Source organism: Lactuca saligna, chromosome 8 (genome assembly GCF_052625555.1).
Source record: "Lactuca saligna cultivar CGN05327 chromosome 8, ASM5262555v1, whole genome shotgun sequence".
In the NCBI taxonomy this organism is placed as follows: domain Eukaryota; kingdom Viridiplantae; phylum Streptophyta; class Magnoliopsida; order Asterales; family Asteraceae; genus Lactuca; species Lactuca saligna.
Window position 1 is genome coordinate 11438446 of NC_136424.1, and position 18259 is coordinate 11456704.

Sequence of the window (18259 nt, forward strand, 5' to 3'; positions counted from 1 at the left end):
GATTTGAAATAAAGTATAAGTATTCTCTCCCTTCATATAGCGAAACAACTTTTCAAATTTTGCAATTTTGCAAAATAGAACTTCGTTTCCTATAAATAACATTGCTGACTCGCAATACTTAGTATAATAATTATGCTCCCACTAGCATAATAATTACATACTTATTAGCATAACACTTATACTCCCACTATCTTTGACATGTGCTCAGAAATCAGCTGGACTTCTAGAAATCAACACTTATTGGCATTCTTACCAAAGTTCAGATTTCTGATACGATATGCTTTGATAAGTCTTAATCTAAGCTCATACACCTTTTATAAGAAAGATCATGTATGTCTAAACTATTCCAGAACTTACAGAAATAAGTTCCGAATGTTCAAACTATTTGCCATTTCTCACAATTCGAACTATGAAGAGGTATGCCGTAATCATAATCGAATATGAGAACACAATTAACACAATTGCTATCTCCTTAAAATCTACTTAGTGAAAGTGTTTATGCCCAATTATTTTAATGAAATGGAGAGAAACCTTATGTCACTTAGATTCTATGGTGTATGTATTCCTATCCATGTGAATTTATCATTGTCATAAGACAATGTCTAAGACAAATTCAAATTCATATGGACTGAACTTGTTCAATCTTAATTTCTTGTCACTTAGCAGCACAAGGGCCTACCATGTCTTCCAAGTTGTTGAGCAGATCACCCTTACTGATCAATGAACTTTCACTGATCAAGGTAATTTGCCTTATGCAAACAATTGAGAACTCATAGAACTCACATGCATAGTCAACTTTAAAAGGAACGTGATTTGAAACAAGAATATGTCAACACGATAAGTTATGAACCTCAAGTCGTGTGCTAGTAATAAACAATAGGTGTATTCTTGATTAGTTCTTGAAACTTTTCAAGATCTTTAAGACTCACACTGACCTCTTGACATATAAGATTCTCTATTAAGAAACACTCCTTGACAAACAAATATTTAAGAGGTAGTGTGGATTCTTATCAAGAGTGATACTTCATACAATGGGTCCTAGTTGGTCTCTATTTTTATCCAAAACATCACAACTACCAATTTCAAATATGCTACAAACCTACTTAAGATATGTCACTCAAGTCATAATCTTGGAGAATGACTATAAGACTTGATTTTGGAACGAAGTATGACTCACCTTAATTGATTTAAGAGTAAATTATTGAAATCGTCCTTATGGTTTGGTCAAAATTGCACGTTAGGTCCCTAACTTTCTTTTGCACTCAGTTCGTCCCTGTGGTTTGATTTTCTTGCATTTTTTGTCCCTTACATACATAAAGTTAGCGATCAAACGTGTAATTTTGACCAAACCATAGGGACGAAAAACACAATAAAATCAAACCATAGGGACGATCCGAGTGCAAAAAAAAAGTTAGGGACCAAACGTGCAATTTTGTCCAAACCATAGGGGCGATTTCAATAATTTACTCTTGATTTAACCATTTCAACAATTCCTGATTACTCTTCGTAGCCATAAAAATGCACTAAGGCGTCCTTAGAGGATCAATTGTGATACGGTTTTCATAATCATTAAGATGCTCATAAAACACGATACTAAAGTACTCTCCTTTCCTTTCAGATTGGAGAAACTTTTATCTTTCTGCCTAATTGATTCTTCTTATTCGTTCTGCTATACATTAAAACTTTTTCAATGATTCAGAATTACACTTAATCTTGTAAGTATAACCATATTTACTAACTTTAGTAAATCATGACGAATAGTCTTATCGTTCTTTGTGGTGGACCTGGACCAGTACACAAAAATTTGTACAAGATTCCCTAGTCCTTCGCTTGACTCACATATACATATGAACAAGGAATTAGTCTTAATTTCCCAAAGATGAAAGTTCTCATTCATCATGCAATAAAAGTTGCATGATTCCAAATTTCTATCCAATTGAAACTTGGATGATGAGAATCTTTCCTTATTTGGTAAATTTTGACACTACCACAAACGAAAGAATCAAATCCATTTTCAACATTGCTAACAATAGAAACATACAAACATCAATTTTCACAAATGCGATTGCGAGGAAATATAAAATATAATAAATTTCAAATGGCACACGGGAAATCTTAGACTTAGTCTTTCTCTTTACTATTTGCTCAAACGGCTTGACCATGGACAATCCCTTTCCGTTGGGAAGAGAATACTTTTTTGGACTTCCAATGTTTCCATAGTCAATGTACATGGAAGTTTGGGAAGTAGATCTTCCAATCAAATTTGCTTTACCAGTGCGCCAAATCATTTATGATTCAGCAACAATTAGCAAATAGGTAAGATCGATAAGGGTCACGTCGCGGTCTGTCATATAGTAATATTTAATGAACTTAATATATGACTTAGGAAGTGATTGAAGAACCAAGTAAACAACCAACTTCCTTGACACAATGACTCCTAACATTCTCAGCCTATCAATGTGTGACTTCATCTCCAAGACATGTGCACACACAAACTTCCATCTTCGTGTTTGATTGCCAATAGGGCTTAGGTGACCTTGAACTTTTCAAGTCGAAGAACATGTGGGTTAGAGATAACTATTGGAGGAGGTGGAGGAAGTGAAGTATGATTTCCATTTCCACGATCCAATCGTGGAACATCATCTTCATGAGGAAAACTTTTTCCAAAAGATTCAGGAATACCATAGTTGTCTGAACTAGACATCTACAAGGGAGAAATATAAGTTTAGTTGATTTAAGTCCTCAATATAACACCCAAATGAAATATTAAAGCTAGGACCCAACACAATAATTTATAATTCGGAAGAGGGATGCCATAATCCAATTGTAAACTATTTGTCGGTAGGTAAATGATGATTTACCAATTCCACCACGAAAACATTTTTTTAAAACGAATTAGGTTTTAAATGAAACTCCTAGATCTTTTGAGATTCATTGAAAATTTCAATGACATGTTTAATCTCGATTATGCCCTTCAAGTTTGTGACTGGGGTACCGAGGATCACAAACAAGGTGTGAATAACCATGCAAACCGGCGTGGTACTCTTGAAGTCATTTAGCACCTAATCAATGTGCCGGTTAACCACACTGGAACAACCAAAATTTTCCAACCAATTTAAACTTTTCAAAAACAACCCAAATCCATTAATTATTACAAAAAGGTTTTCAGTTTGTTTATTATCATAGTATCCCAGAAACATCAGTGTAAAAATGAGGAGCAATACGATCATGCCTTCGCCTTTCCACGATCTCCTGAAGTACCTGAAACAAAACAGTGAAACTGTAAGACTAAAAGCTTAGTGAGTTACCCCCAAAATACCAACCACATATAACCATACTCATATCATATCTCAATACAGACCAGCAATGCATATTGAGTCTACAGTGTGACTGGTCCGCCCGCACCGGGCCTTCAATCCACCTGGTCCACTCTCTAAGTCTACCGTATGACTGGTCCGCCCGCACCGAGCCTTCAGTCGGTATGGTCCACTCTTCGATCCTCAGCACGTCTGGACTGCCCTAGTGGGGCCTTCATCCTATCCGGACCGCTCGTTGGGCCTACGGTCTATCCGGTCCGCCCTAGGTATGTTGGCCTACAACACAAAGCATGAACCGCCTCAACCCACCCCCAATCAAACAACCATGTACACATAAAACAGTTAATCACATAACAATCCTCAACCAAACAAACAATTCAATCAGATCATACAGCATAACAACATCCTAACCAGGATACCGACCTAACCGGTCACTAACATAACATTACCCTATATACCAGGATATCGACCTTAACCAGGTCACTAACATAATACCATCCTAATTACCAGAATGCGGATCTAGCAACTCAATAACATATCAAACAATTACCCGGATTCCCATCTGATAAAGGGTTGACCTTGGCGCCTTAGACCCTGTTGATATAGAGAGGATAACTCACCTGCAACTGCCAAACCGAATCACGAAAGAAAAATCTCGATACACTGCCTCCAACTCTAACACCTATAGCCATCAATGATCCATTGACATCAAAATCCAAATTACCATAATACCTGAAGGTCAAATTGGTCAAAGTCAAAGTCCCGGATTAAGTCAACCTTCCTGATTGACTTTACTCGCCAAGTCAACCCACTGACTCACCGAGTTCTTAAACTCAGAAAACTCTCATATCACGACTCGACTCGCCGAGTCACCCCATGACTCGTCGAGTCCAACAATCTCCGAGTCGTATCTTGTACAACTCACTGAGTCACCACTCAACCCACTGCTTTGAGTCTTAACCAGAACAGGTTGGGGGGTTCTGCGTTGTAACTCGCCGAGTCCAAGAATAGACTCGCCGAGTCCGCGACAATCTTCATCAGACTCGGCGAGTTGTTCTTCTAACTCATCGAGTCCAAGCTCATCATCATATGACTCATCGAGTCCACCCATGCGACTCGCCGAGTCTCTTCAGCCCTTCATCCATACAGACCCTTTTTGAGCATGCAAGGGATCCAAACTATAGATCCATCCTTCCAGGGCATGTCTCTTACATAAAGTTGCCAACTTTACGTGAAAACAAGGAGCTATAGGCCCAAATCATCATAGGGCTAAGGTTTAAGGCAAATATACTTCACCAACAAACCAAGGGTTAATACTTTATGAGTTTCTGGACCAAGACAAGTCTAGATCTGAAGTAGCAACCTCAGATCTAGACCCCTAACCCGAAATGGACCCTTAACATGCCAAAATGGCCCCAAATCTCATTCAAGAATAGATCTAGATGCAAAAGAGTTAAGGTAACAACTTGTTACCTCCAAAATGTGTCCATTCTAAAGTAGATGTTGGATCTACACCAAACCCTTGATGCTAGCCTCTTGTTCTTCAAGCTACCTCCTCAATATTCCTCCTCCAAAGCTCAAATCTCTTTAACAATGGAAGCTCTTACGATTTTAGGGTTCACTAACTCTCAAGGTCAATAAGGAGGCGGAGGGGAGGACATTAAGTCCTTTAAATAGGGTGCAAACCCTAAGATTAGGGTTTTCTCTTCCCAGCACCAACTCGGCGAGTCCAGCCGCCGACTCGGCGAGTCGGGTCACTTATCTCGTACCCGACACCCGCTTCGACTCGACGAGTCAGGAGTCATTCTCGCCGAGTCTTTTCCTTTATTATCACATAACACCCTTCAACTTCTTGCTTTTGAACTTGAGATTTTACAATTCTCCCCCACTTAATTTAGGCTTCGTCCACGAAGCCTGCTGCAACACACAATTTTGGATGATACTCCCTCACTTTAACCTCTGATCTCAAATCGGCCCAGGTTCCTCCAAACACTACTATCGAATTCCTATAAAATCCATCTCTTCCCCTGCAGGGTCCTGCCAACTACTTTAAGCCGGCCACCGGCTTCTTTTCTTTGATGACAACACTCATCCACTAGGTTCCACCTGATGATACTACCATATTCCCGTCTTACGCATTCATTCGCCGCTTGCGAAACTGGATACCATAACAATCCACCAGGTCCTAACCCAGTATTTACCTGCTATCCTTTACCCAACTGGCGCTACTTCTATCAAATTACACTGATGGGAACTTATCCCGTTTCCTCGCTGAATCCAATCCCTTACCGTGCTGACAATATAAAGCATCCTTCAGCTTCCGAACAGCTCCCGTGAACCCCCAATTATCGCACTTATACACATCTAACCTGACCCAATCAGCCTCATGCTGGAAAACCAGGCACGCTTATGATGGGTCCAACCATCCCTCAGATGGAACACCACCACATACCTAACCCATGACTACAACCATACTTGGAACCCAAGGATCTATCCTTGCATCACTTCCGAACTCCTGTGATTCGACATCAGCGATAATCATTCCACAACCTCAACGGATACCCAACCCGGATGTGCTTCCATACAACTGGTATAATCTCAGTGCTCACTATCCATAACTGAAATACTTTCGATCATCCATTCACACTATTGCTTTCACTTTAGTTACCCAACACTCCTTCCCTGAGCTCCTTACATTTCCCTTCCATTATTCATGGAAGTCTACTCGACGACCTTTGCCACGGTGCTAAAACTCCACTCCACACTACCCATTTTAGAGCAACTTCTTCTCCATAACTCCCATATACTCTGAATCTGGTCACATAACTAATAAAGCCCATACATGACCTTTAGCTAACTCCATTAACATGATCAATACTTGGGGCCTATTGATTGCTATTGCATGGCGACATACTCACTCATTCTCTGCATACAGGTCTACTAACACATATAGAGTCTTCAGCATGACTGGACCGCATTACCAGGCCTTTAGCCTATCTTGACCACTCTCAACTAAAGACACTGTTGAATCCAAACAGCTAACCAAACCTGGATGCTTGCTGATTCACCTGAGAATTTTGCAATTCTCCCCACTTAGCACACCAACTACTAACTACCGATGGTGAAACCAGTATGGCTCGATCGAACCTACTTGATACAATCCCCCTTCTCCATGAACTCATTCCCTCTGGAGTGAGCAACCTCTACAGAACAACTCTCATGTCCTTGCACATCTTGAACTCCAAGGAAGTTTGAATCTCAACTGAACACTTCTCACATCGCAGTTGCTATTCCTAGCAAAGAGGTCATATATCTTATCTTCCGATCATCAATCCTCCAGGACGCTAACCGACTACAACTCCTAACTACTAAGATCCTCAATCATACTACGAATCATGCGAAAAAAGACGGATAGGTTTACAATACCACTCAAATAACAGATAACAAGATGGAATAATTCCCGCATCTGCATCTGGATCTACCCTGACCTCCTCTGTTGTAAGCTGGAAAGCGAGTCCCTGAGCCCTTGGAGGCTCCGCTCCACCCTGACCCCCGCCCGTAATCCTCAAATTGACCGGTGCTGGAGCCTACACCGTTCTTGCAACAAGCTGTGGACAGTTGACCCTCACGTGCCCAACATGATGGCAATGATAACAAATCCTCATATCCTAAATCGGGGCCGACTGGCGGAAATCCCTCGCATAATGCCCCTCTCTCCCGCACTTGTGACACACACCACCAGACCTACAAACTCCGGCATGACCCTTCCCACACTTCTCACAAGTGTGGCTGCTCTGACCTCCAATCCTAGAGTCAACGATTTTGGACCGTTTTAGCGCTGGTTGCGACTGCACCGGGGCCTGCCTCTGCTCTCACAACTGCAACTCAATCTCCAACTCACGCCGTCTGGCGGCCTCCTACAACTCTAACAAGGTATCACATCTCTACATGGACACAAACTTTCGGATATCCCTCTTGAGCATACTCAGATACCGGGACATCTGAGCCTGCTTCGAAGCAAACTCAGGGCAAAACATCGCCCTCTCCGTGAACATCCTGGTGATCTCTGTCACCGAATCTGAATCCTGCTTTAGCTCCAAGAACTCCTGAGCCAACCTCTCTCTCTCTCTCAACCAGCGAAACATAATAGGTCCTGAAAATCTCCCGAAACTGATCCCAGGTAACCGCAGCCCGCTGCGTATCCGAATAAGATCCCGTAGTCAACCTCCACCAATCCTTCGCTCCGAGCCTCAAAAGGTTCAGAGCACACCACACCCTCTTATCCGCAGGGCATGAACACTTGAAGAAACAACCCTCCACATTTGACAACCATCTCATAGCAATGATCGGATCCTGGACTCCATCAAAGGTAAGGGGCTTCGTATTATCAAAGTCTCAATACTGAAAACCTCGACCGGTTCCTCACCCTGCCGCTGCTACAACCGTTGTAACTATCGCGGCAGCTGTCTCCGCAAAAGTTGCATAACGCTTATCACTCAATCATGGCGGTCTTGATCGACCCAAAAATCTCCAACAACTGAGCCCGAAACGTAGCAGCAACCTCATCATGCAGGATCTCACGAAACCTGGCATCCAACTCATCCGTACTCATCTGACCAATGACCTTGGGTGGCGCTGATCCACCCTGACCACCCTCTCCCGATCCAGATCCTGATCCGGACCCATCCCCGGTACGACTCGTAACCACCATACTGAAAATACACCACTAGAATATTAGGCATTCCTCATAATAATCCCCGGGAACTAACTCCCAACCAAACCCTAGGGGTTGTGACTTCCTTTATACGTGTATGGGTCCTGTGCTTTCAGTAGTACGAGCCCATACTACCTTACATACCTACCCATATTTGTATCAAGCATCACCACAACACCCTAACAAGAACATATACATAACGAACACTCAATATTCACTTCTAGAGGAGCATAACTATCTCATAACCGACCTACTAGTCCCACACAATCCACCCATCCATCAAACTTCCACCAACCCTGCAACTCTATTGTACGCTAATCATACATAACGCTGGACCTTATAGACTTTCGAATATTCAACTCCAAAATAAGAGAACCCTAGGCTAGCAGGCATCATGTGTGACATCCCCAATTTCACGGCCAGAAAAGACCAATTTGTTTATGTTCTGTTTTAAAATCAGTGTTATCTTTTAAAGAAAACAGTTGCGGAATTTGTCCCAAAAACAAAATAAGATAACCATTTATCAAAATATTTCTCAAAAAGAATGTATTTTTTTATTAAATAATAAAACCTCGGGATGTCATGTTCCGATAAAGACACATAAGCATAAACAGAACTTACATTTATTTACACTAATGATTTACATCTCCTTTAATCTCTCAGTGAAATATGTCTTTGTATTGATACCTGTGATACAAAGAAAACTGAGTGGGTCAGGCTTGGGAGCCTGGTGAGCATATAGGGTTTTCTACCCACAATAATATAATTATTATATTCAACCATCAAACAATCAACCCAATTACCCATCCCCATTATCTTCTTTATTTCTCAAGGTTTTACCCTAAGAATTCAACTATCATGCATTCATTCATTCCAAAGGATTGACCTAAGGAATTGACACAGAATCCATTGCTACATGAGGCGCATCTACCAACATCCTCCTTTAAGCGCCTCTGCCAGGATTATGTCATACACTATGAGGCGCGACTGCCAGGTTTATGACATTCTCTTTTGGGCGCATCTGCCGAAATTATCATATAAGCGCATCTACCATGATTATCCTATAAGCGTATCTGCTAGTATTATGATAATCTCTATTTGGTGCATCTACCAATATTATTCTCAAGCGCATCTGCTAGTATTATGACATTTTCTACTTGGTGCATCTGCCAATATCATTCTTAATCATCTTACATACCTCATCATTTTATCAAATACCAACCATCTCATCTACCCATGTTCTACCCAACATATTAGTAGGTATAAAATACATATACAGTTTAACTCATTTAAAAACCATATAAAACATCTATTTCACACTTATCTCAAATAAACAACAATATATAAACACATAGCATGTATTTCATAACAAATACTTCAGATTTATGTGTTAGAAGAAAGTAACCACACACTCACACATATAAACAAAAATATATATACACATAGCACGTATTTTATAAAATACTTCATATCTATGTGTAAGACGAAAGTGACTATACACTCACACATATAAACAACAATATATATACACATAACACGCATTTTATAAAATACTTCGTATCTATGTGTAAGACGAAAGTGACTATACACTCACACATATAAACAACAATATATATACACATAGCACATATTTTATAAAATACTTCATATCTATGTGTAAGACGAAATTGACTATACATTCACACATATAAAAAACAATATATATACACATAGCACGTATTTTATAAAATACTTCATATCTATGTGTAAGATGAAAGTGACTATACACTCACACATATAAACAACAATATATATACACATAGCACATATTTTATAAAATACTTCATATCTATGTATAAGACGAAAGTGACTATACACTCACACATATAAACAACAATATATATACACATAGCACGTATTTTATAAAATACTTCATATCTATGTGTAAGACGAAAGTGACTATACACTCACACATATAAACAACAATATATACACACAACACGTATTTTCTAAAATACTTCATATCTATGTGTAAGATGAAAGTGACTATACACTCATACATATAAACAACAATATATATATACACATAGCACGTATTTTATAAAATACTTCATATCTATGTGTAAGACGAAAGTGACTATACCCTCACACATATAAACAACAATATATATATATATATATATATATATATATATACACACACATAGCACGTATTTTATAAAATACTTCATATCTATGTGTAAGACGAAAGTGACTATACACTCACTTGATCAGAAGATGATCAGACAACACTACGACTTGTAGAAGTAGTATTATTGGGTAGATCTCGAAGATCTACACAAAAACCGGGATTTTTGCGGGTAGAGCTTCGGCTCGGGAATCTCACTTCTCGAGATCTTCGGGACTTCGAAACTTGCTTCGGGGCTTGGGAATGATACAGGGCTTCGAGATATAATTGACACATAACTCGAGGCAAAAACTAGAGAGAAAGGAAGAAAAATGGCAAAAGAATCGGCTAATCTCGGTTTCTATTTATAGGCTGCTGGGTCTGGGATTACGCTGGGCGTAATTTTGGAGTACGCTAGGGGTAATCAGTACGTTGGGCGTACATAGAGTACATTGGGCGTAATCTTCGGATAAGCTTTGGTATGCGTGCCACGATCTTCAAAAATTCATAACTTTTGCATATGAACTCCGTTTTTGACGTTCTTTATATCCACGCATAGGTGAGATTATGATCTACAACTTTCATTTGGACTCCGTTGGCTAATTTTGCCTTTATTTTTATTATATTATTTTTAGTAGGCCGGGACAGGAAAACTCCGTTATAAATTCACAACTTCTTCATTCGACGTCCGTTTTCGTCTGTCTTTTTACCGTTGGACTACTATCAACAAGATCTTCTATTCTCGTTTAGATTTTTTCGGCTAAAAACCGTTCGATCTCAAATTGAGTATTCGGGCTGCATACCGCTAAGTCGAAACTTAGAAAAATCATAACTTCCTCATACGAAGTCAGATTCGGACGTTCTTTTTATGTACACTCATGGTTTAACAAATTCTACGACTTTTGTTTAGATCGCTAAGGCTAAATATCAATCTAACGTAAATTCACTTTTTACATCATTCAGCGTCGTGTGAGTTCTATCGCGAAACTTCGACATGTCATAAGTTCTTCATTATAACCCGGATTTCGGCGTTCTTTATATGCACGGAAACATTGTGACATATACTACAACTTAATTAGGATTATTCATTCTAAATAATCTTCTATCAAAAAGTCATTTTTGACGCTTATCGTCTCTAAATTGACTAGCCCTAATCTACGGGCGTTACATCATGTAATCAGACAATTCTATCATGCAATCCCTGAAGATCCCTAGCCTAGTACTAGCATGTTGTTCTAACGCATCACATAATCAAATAACTTGTATGGTATTTTGGGGTCAACTTACTGGCTATTGCTGATCGTACACTCTGCCTCCTCCTTTTCTTATTTGAAAACCATTTTAGAAATCACTTTGAAAACTCCCCCTTGATTTGAGACTGGATTCACACGAATGTTCCTCCAATTCACTCAAACCAATGCTCTTATACCAACTTGTAACAACCAAAATTTTCCAACCAATTTAAACTTTTCAAAAACAACCTGAATCCATTAATTATTACAAAAGGGTTTTCAGTTTGTTTATTATCAGAGTATCCCATAAACATTAGTGTAAAAATGAGGAGCGGTATGATCACGCCTTCGCCTTGACACGATCTCCTGAAGTACCTAAAACAAAACACTGAAACTATAAGCCTGAAAGCTTAGTGAGTCTACAATGTGACTGGTCCGCCCGCACCGGGCCTTCAATCCACCTGGTCCATTCTCTGAGTCTACAGTATGACTGGTCCGCCCGCACCGGGCCTTTAGTCGATCTGGTCCACTCTCCAAGCCTCGGCACGTCTGGACTGCCCTCTTGGGGGCTTCGACCTATCCGAACCGCTCGTTAGGCCTACGATCTATCCGGTCCGCCCTGGGTATGTTGGCCTACAACACAAAGCAGGACCCGCCTCAAACCTCTCTAAGATCACTAGTGTATAAAATTTTAGGCCATGGGTTATATATATATATATATATATATATATATATATATATATATATATATATATATATATATATATATATATATATATATATAAGTCGTTCGGCGGTAGCTCGGCAGTCGACTGGCGATAAGCGATTAATTGGACTAGGCGGGGATTAATCGAGAACCCTTAATTATTAATAAAATTATTTAAAAAATTAATATTCCCTAAAAAAACTTAGTTTCTAAAAATTTAAAAGTTTAAAATTTTAATAATTTGGAAGTTTTTACTTAATATTTTAAAATTTTAAAGCTTAAAAACTTGAAAATTTAAAATTTTGGTGTAACATTTGAAAATTAAATTTTTTTGAATGTTTTAAAAAATTCCCGCCTATAACCGCCAAGGGCCGCCAAGGACGATTTTGACCGATTTCGATGAATTTCCGCCAAGCACCCTAATCGTAATTGGTTTAAGGCCGCCAAATGATTAATCGCCAATTAATCGGCCGCCAAGGCCGATTTCTGCAACACTGATATATATATATATATATATATATATATATATATATATATATATATATATATATATATATATATATATATATATATATATATATATATATATAATCCAAGAGTCATATGTAACCCTAATTTTTACAATTAGGCTTATGATCCATAATCCATGTAGACTAAATCTTCATGGACTCTTACATAAACTTAACCCATCATGGATCAATAGCCCAAACCATATGTATCACTGATTTACAGAATCAGTTCCTGTTAATTTAATTAGTCTCTTTTTATCACTAAATTAATTCCAAATTTATTCATGATCAATACTAATTAAATAATATGATTTCACAATTAATATATTATACTTATAATATATTAATAAATCACAAATAACCTCTTTTTCAAATATTCATCCTATCACATTGTTCTAGTGAATGCCACCCAAAATGGACTATGCTACTCTCCGGTCAAGTACATACCAATTATAGTTATGAGCTTAGACACCTAATCCAACAAAACACCCTCCCATCTAATTTTCCCGTTCAAATCATCTATGTAAAATTCTCGCTTTGCCCTTATGCATTCGATCTCACTCAAAAGTTTTAGAACTCGGTGTATTCTTTAATTCCCATTGCAATCAATCTCATAAAATCGAGAAATCATATATTCTTTAACCGATCATCAAATGTAATCCCATTAAACCACGAAGAGACCACTCCATATCTTTTGATCTAAACCCTAAGCCTCACAAACTTTCTATGGATTTAGGCTTTACAGTATCAAATCGACCACCACCAAGCTCCACCGCCTCCACCTTTTTCATCTGGTTTATTTCTCTTTCTCATTATCGTTTTCTTTGCATCCTTCTTCTTTGACAAACAATTAGTGTACAAGTAAGCTTCAATTTTGGTTTTTTGTTTTCTTAAAAATGATTGCAAACATGGTTAAGAAGAATCAGGGAACTGTATTTCCCTTTACATAAGTTGAACTAACAAGTGTGTACTTCGATTTTAGGTAAATCCCCTCTCCCTCATTGTCTATAATTATGTCTATAGCATTTAATTTGTGAAACTATTATGTATTTGGTACATAAAGCAGTGAAGAATGGTTCATACCCATTGCGTTCAGGAGTTCAAGGGTTCTTCATTACTTTAAGCGCCAAGCTTCGCAAGAACATGTTCAAGTTATGGAATTTGTATGTTCTGTCTTCTTGGTTGCCTAAGGTTTATTGCACCTGATTAATACTCCAATATTACCATAGAAATTGTTTAAATTAGACTTCTGAAATAATGATTTCCTTTGAATATAAACTGGATATTGTATGCAATTTAATGCCTATCAAATAACTCTTACTTGTAGCACTTTCTAATAGTTCATATATGATTTTTCGTAGCAATTTTGAAGTTGAAAACTGGTCCTTTTAACATGAAGTGTCCTCTTCCAAATCAAATCCCAAGGAAGAATAGAAAGTCAATAAGCCAGAGACTGCAAAAGGTGAAGGCATATATGACTGTCTAGGCCTCGATTCCTTGGTTCGAAGAATAATCAATTCATGGCTTCCACAACAATAATCTGATTATCTTCTCAAGAATCATACCTTACCCCTCATAATCGATCAGGTATGTATATACTCCTCCCAAATTTGATTATATTTCAAATTGGTTACAAGTAAAGAACACATAAGTTTTGAATTAATCTATATTGCTTTTAAACAGTTGATTGTTGCACACATGAGTTACCATTGAAGTGAAATATACCAATATGCAACTTCAAAATCAACATCTGATTTTGGGTAAATTTTTTTTGGTAATTTCTAATTCTTTTGATACTGTTTTATTACATAACCAAGCTACCAATGTAAAAAAAGAAAATCGGTCGAATGTTAACAAGAGATGAGAGCTTCAATTGCATGGTTGCATATTGGTCTAATCTTCATGGTCTCTTATACAAGGCACTCCCTCTAGATATATTCCTCTGGAGTCATTCGTGTCTATCATTACATGTATATGATGACAAGAAATCTCTTAAAGTTCAATGTAAAGAACCTCAAACGGGACAAATGGTTGAGATTGTTGGTGATTTTTTAATTGTAACAGATGGTTGCTTGTCTTTAATTTTCCAAACATTCCCTCCTTCCCTCAAATTAAGGTTTGTAATCCAAGATGAATTTGAAGTATCTTAACATATTTCTACCGAGTTTTTTCTATTTGTTTATTAATGTAAAGATAACAATACTTTATTAATAGCAACCTATTTTTTTTAATATGTAGGTTATTAGCATCTTTCTTTCTTTCTTTCTTTTTGTATTTAACAATGGTATAATTGGTAATTTGAAAATCATGTAAAATTTTCAACAAGGATGATCTTTTTCTCCCATTGATTTTTTTTCAAGTTGTAAAATAAGGAAGAAATTACAAGTAATAGTAACCTACTTTTGATTAATATGCAAGTTAATATCAACTTACTTTGTTTATGTATTTTTGAATTTAGGAAGGTTATAATTTGTAAAGTGACCATTCGTGTAATATCTTCTTCTACTTGACGCTCATAAATTTGTTATTAACAATGGGTATTAAAAATATAAATGAAAGTACGATATTATTATAATAAAGAAATTGAAAGTATGTTGTTGTTTCTTATTATAGGATTTGTCTTTCATTTCCTTCCATTACAACAAGTCCTTTCTTTTATTTTCTTTTATAGCAATTGCAAATTATAAATAATATTTTTCTTTATCAACCGTGGTTTCCACGGGTGTAAACCTAGTTAACTAATATACTAGCATGTAATAAATTGTGTTTAAAGTTCTCATTCAAAGTTTACTAATTTATGTATCTATATATTATCGGTAAGAGATTAACCATCTCAATTCTCAGGATTCACTAAAACACCCTAAAGAAGTTGATGATCTTCAGTTCTTAGGTGGTTAGTCGATACCCCGTTCTCCAAGGGGATGTTTAGCACATGAGACAACGTTTTTATGTTATTATGTAGACCCATGTTTTCTCTCATACTAATAAAGTTGGTTGAAGTGCAGGGTCGAACCTAGAGGGTGAGCAAGCTGGGCGACTGCCACGGTCCTTGACAAATCTCGGGGCCCCTATGAGATACGATTAGTTTGTATATATATTGTAACGATCCAAAAATAAAAGGTAAAAATTTCATTTTTAATATAGCTAAAACATTGATACCATTTACTCTAACAATTCAAATCATCTTTAAGTAAAACATTTATCAGAGTTCATCCCAAAAGCATTCATTGCGAAAATCATAGGTGTGTGCACTGCGACCAATTCGAGCCCTTCCTTTCCAAAACGATGATACCTGAAACCATAAACAAAACCTGTAAGCACGAAGCTTAGTGAGTCCCCAGAGCATACCCTACACACAATCCACATAACACATATCATATCAGCTATAAAAGCCATCTCTACTGATAACACATATCAATTAGCTATAAAAGCTACCTCTGCCACGTATCACATATCAATTAGCTATCGAACTATCTTTACCATTAGCCACAAAGTCTATCTCTACCCTTATCCCCAAAGGCTAGCTCTACCGTTAGCCCAAAGGCTATCTCTACCGTTAGCCCCAAAGGCTATCTCTACCGTTACCCCAAAGGCTATCTCTACCGTTAGCTGTAAAAGATATCTCTACCATGTATCACTGCATAAATATGTCACACAACTCTACACAATAAGTATACCAACTATCATAAAAATGGGCCGGCCTTGGTGTCTTAGACACATTGGTATGGTGAGAAGACTCACGTTGCACTGTCGAAGCTTCCCGCACGAATTCCTTTGTTGCTGCCTCGCCAACTTCCCGAGCTGCCTCTACCAAACAATATACCCAAACCATAATCCTCAATCAATGCATGGGATAAAGTGACCATTCTACCCCTGGCCTAGTATGATCGAAACTTAGCCCCAATCCTCAAAATAAAACCCAACACTAGGTAGGCTTTCCAAGCCCAATATTGGTGCACCAATTGCCCAACTTGCTCAATTGGGCCCAATCCCTTTAATGGGTCTTACCCTAAGCCCAAACATATTCATGGCCCAAAACATCTGACTCTTGATGACCCACTGAAGCCCAAAGCCCCAAAGTCCATTGCTTGGCCCAACCCGACGCCCAAAACACTACAAGCCCAAAAATGATGAGTACGCGGGGCGTACTCTTATGTACGCTAAGCGTACTGACTGGAGGTGGTGTACACGATATGTACTTGCATGTATGCCCAACGTACTCCTCTGTTAAGCTACTTTTCCATTAATTGCTAAATACTAAGGATTTCCAACATCAAACTACGGATCTAGGTCTATTAAGACGTCTTAAGGCATAAAGTTGGCAACTTTATGCCTTTGCATGCTCCATATGCTCTCAACAACCCATTAAGACCTTTCCAAGGGTCTTGATCCATGCATGAGGTTAGAATACTCATCAAGATTGCATTTTTTATGAAGTAGATAGAACAAAGGACCTCAGATCTACTCTCCCTAAGCTCTGAAGTTGCTCAACTCCCAAGAGATAGTCCAAAAGCTCATAAAAACACCAAACAAGCCCTAATCTAGATCTCAGGCTATAAGATAACAATGTAGAAACTTTATACCTTTTGAGACTTGCAAATGAGCTGGAGAACCTGGATCCAAAAGGTATTCCCTAATCAATGAAACTCCAAGATGATCACTCCTCTTCAAGAACACCAAAATGCACTCCAAGATGGGCTTACAAGCCTATACTCTCACTATTAGGGTTAGGGTTTCGAAGAGGGGTTTAAGAATGAGAAGGAGGCTGACCCTAGAGGGTGTAATGTTCTTTATATAGTGTCACACCCTAAAATTTAGGGTTTAGTGACTCTGGGCGTACGTTTTCAGTCACCCGCGACCATTTTCTCCATCTACGCTGGGCGTACTCTCGAGCTGGCCACCTTGCATGCATGGGATCATCTTGTCACTAGTTTCCATTAGGAGCTAAAATTGAAAATAAGTACCAAGTGACATAACTCCTTTATTCCAAGTCTATTTTCGACTAACTTTATATCCACACAAAGGTGGCGGGAAGCCCTACGCTACCCTCGAAACCTCCAAGCATAAAACCTTTCACATAAATCCTAGGACTCATAAAAGACCGAACCGTCCCTACCCCTTATTTTTCGAGGCCCCAACCGATTAAGTTAAAATAGGGCATTACAACTCTCTCCCACTTAAAGTAGACTTCATCCTCGAACTCATTTATCACTATCCCCGACATACCAGACTACCTGAGCATCACAGCCACAAACCCGAGAATACTCCAATCTTCCCAGGTCAATCAAAACCAACCCTCGTAGGTTCTAGAATCCGAAGATGAATGATTTCCTTGCAACCAGATCACGTCTGCTTCATACGAATCCTGAAGTTCGAGATGGTATGTCTCCCTGATAGTCTGCCCATGACGAATCATCATCGAACTGATCTCCCAAGAAACCAGTCTAGATAGAATACTTCCGACTCGCAATACCTTGAGGCTTCCTAAAGAACAAGATCATCGATGAACTGCAACTACCGAATAACAAGCAACCACACACAGACCCTAAATCACTAAAGTCACTCTTACTCCTCTTGTTGCGACTTGGCTGCTTCCATGGAGGACACCCGGGGACCTCCCTAGTCCCAACCTATC

At 38.4% G+C, this 18259-nt stretch overlaps 1 long non-coding RNA gene across 1 annotated transcript; it reads left to right on the plus strand.

Annotated features, from left to right (window-relative positions):
• The first annotated feature begins 13212 nt into the window (after positions 1-13212).
• LOC145012714 (uncharacterized) lies at positions 13213-16904 on the plus strand. The gene is made up of 3 exons (XR_013664641.1): positions 13213-13787; positions 13986-14211; positions 15630-16904. It is a non-coding gene; the product is annotated as an uncharacterized LOC145012714 (long non-coding RNA).
• Positions 16905-18259: the final 1355 nt, after the last annotated feature.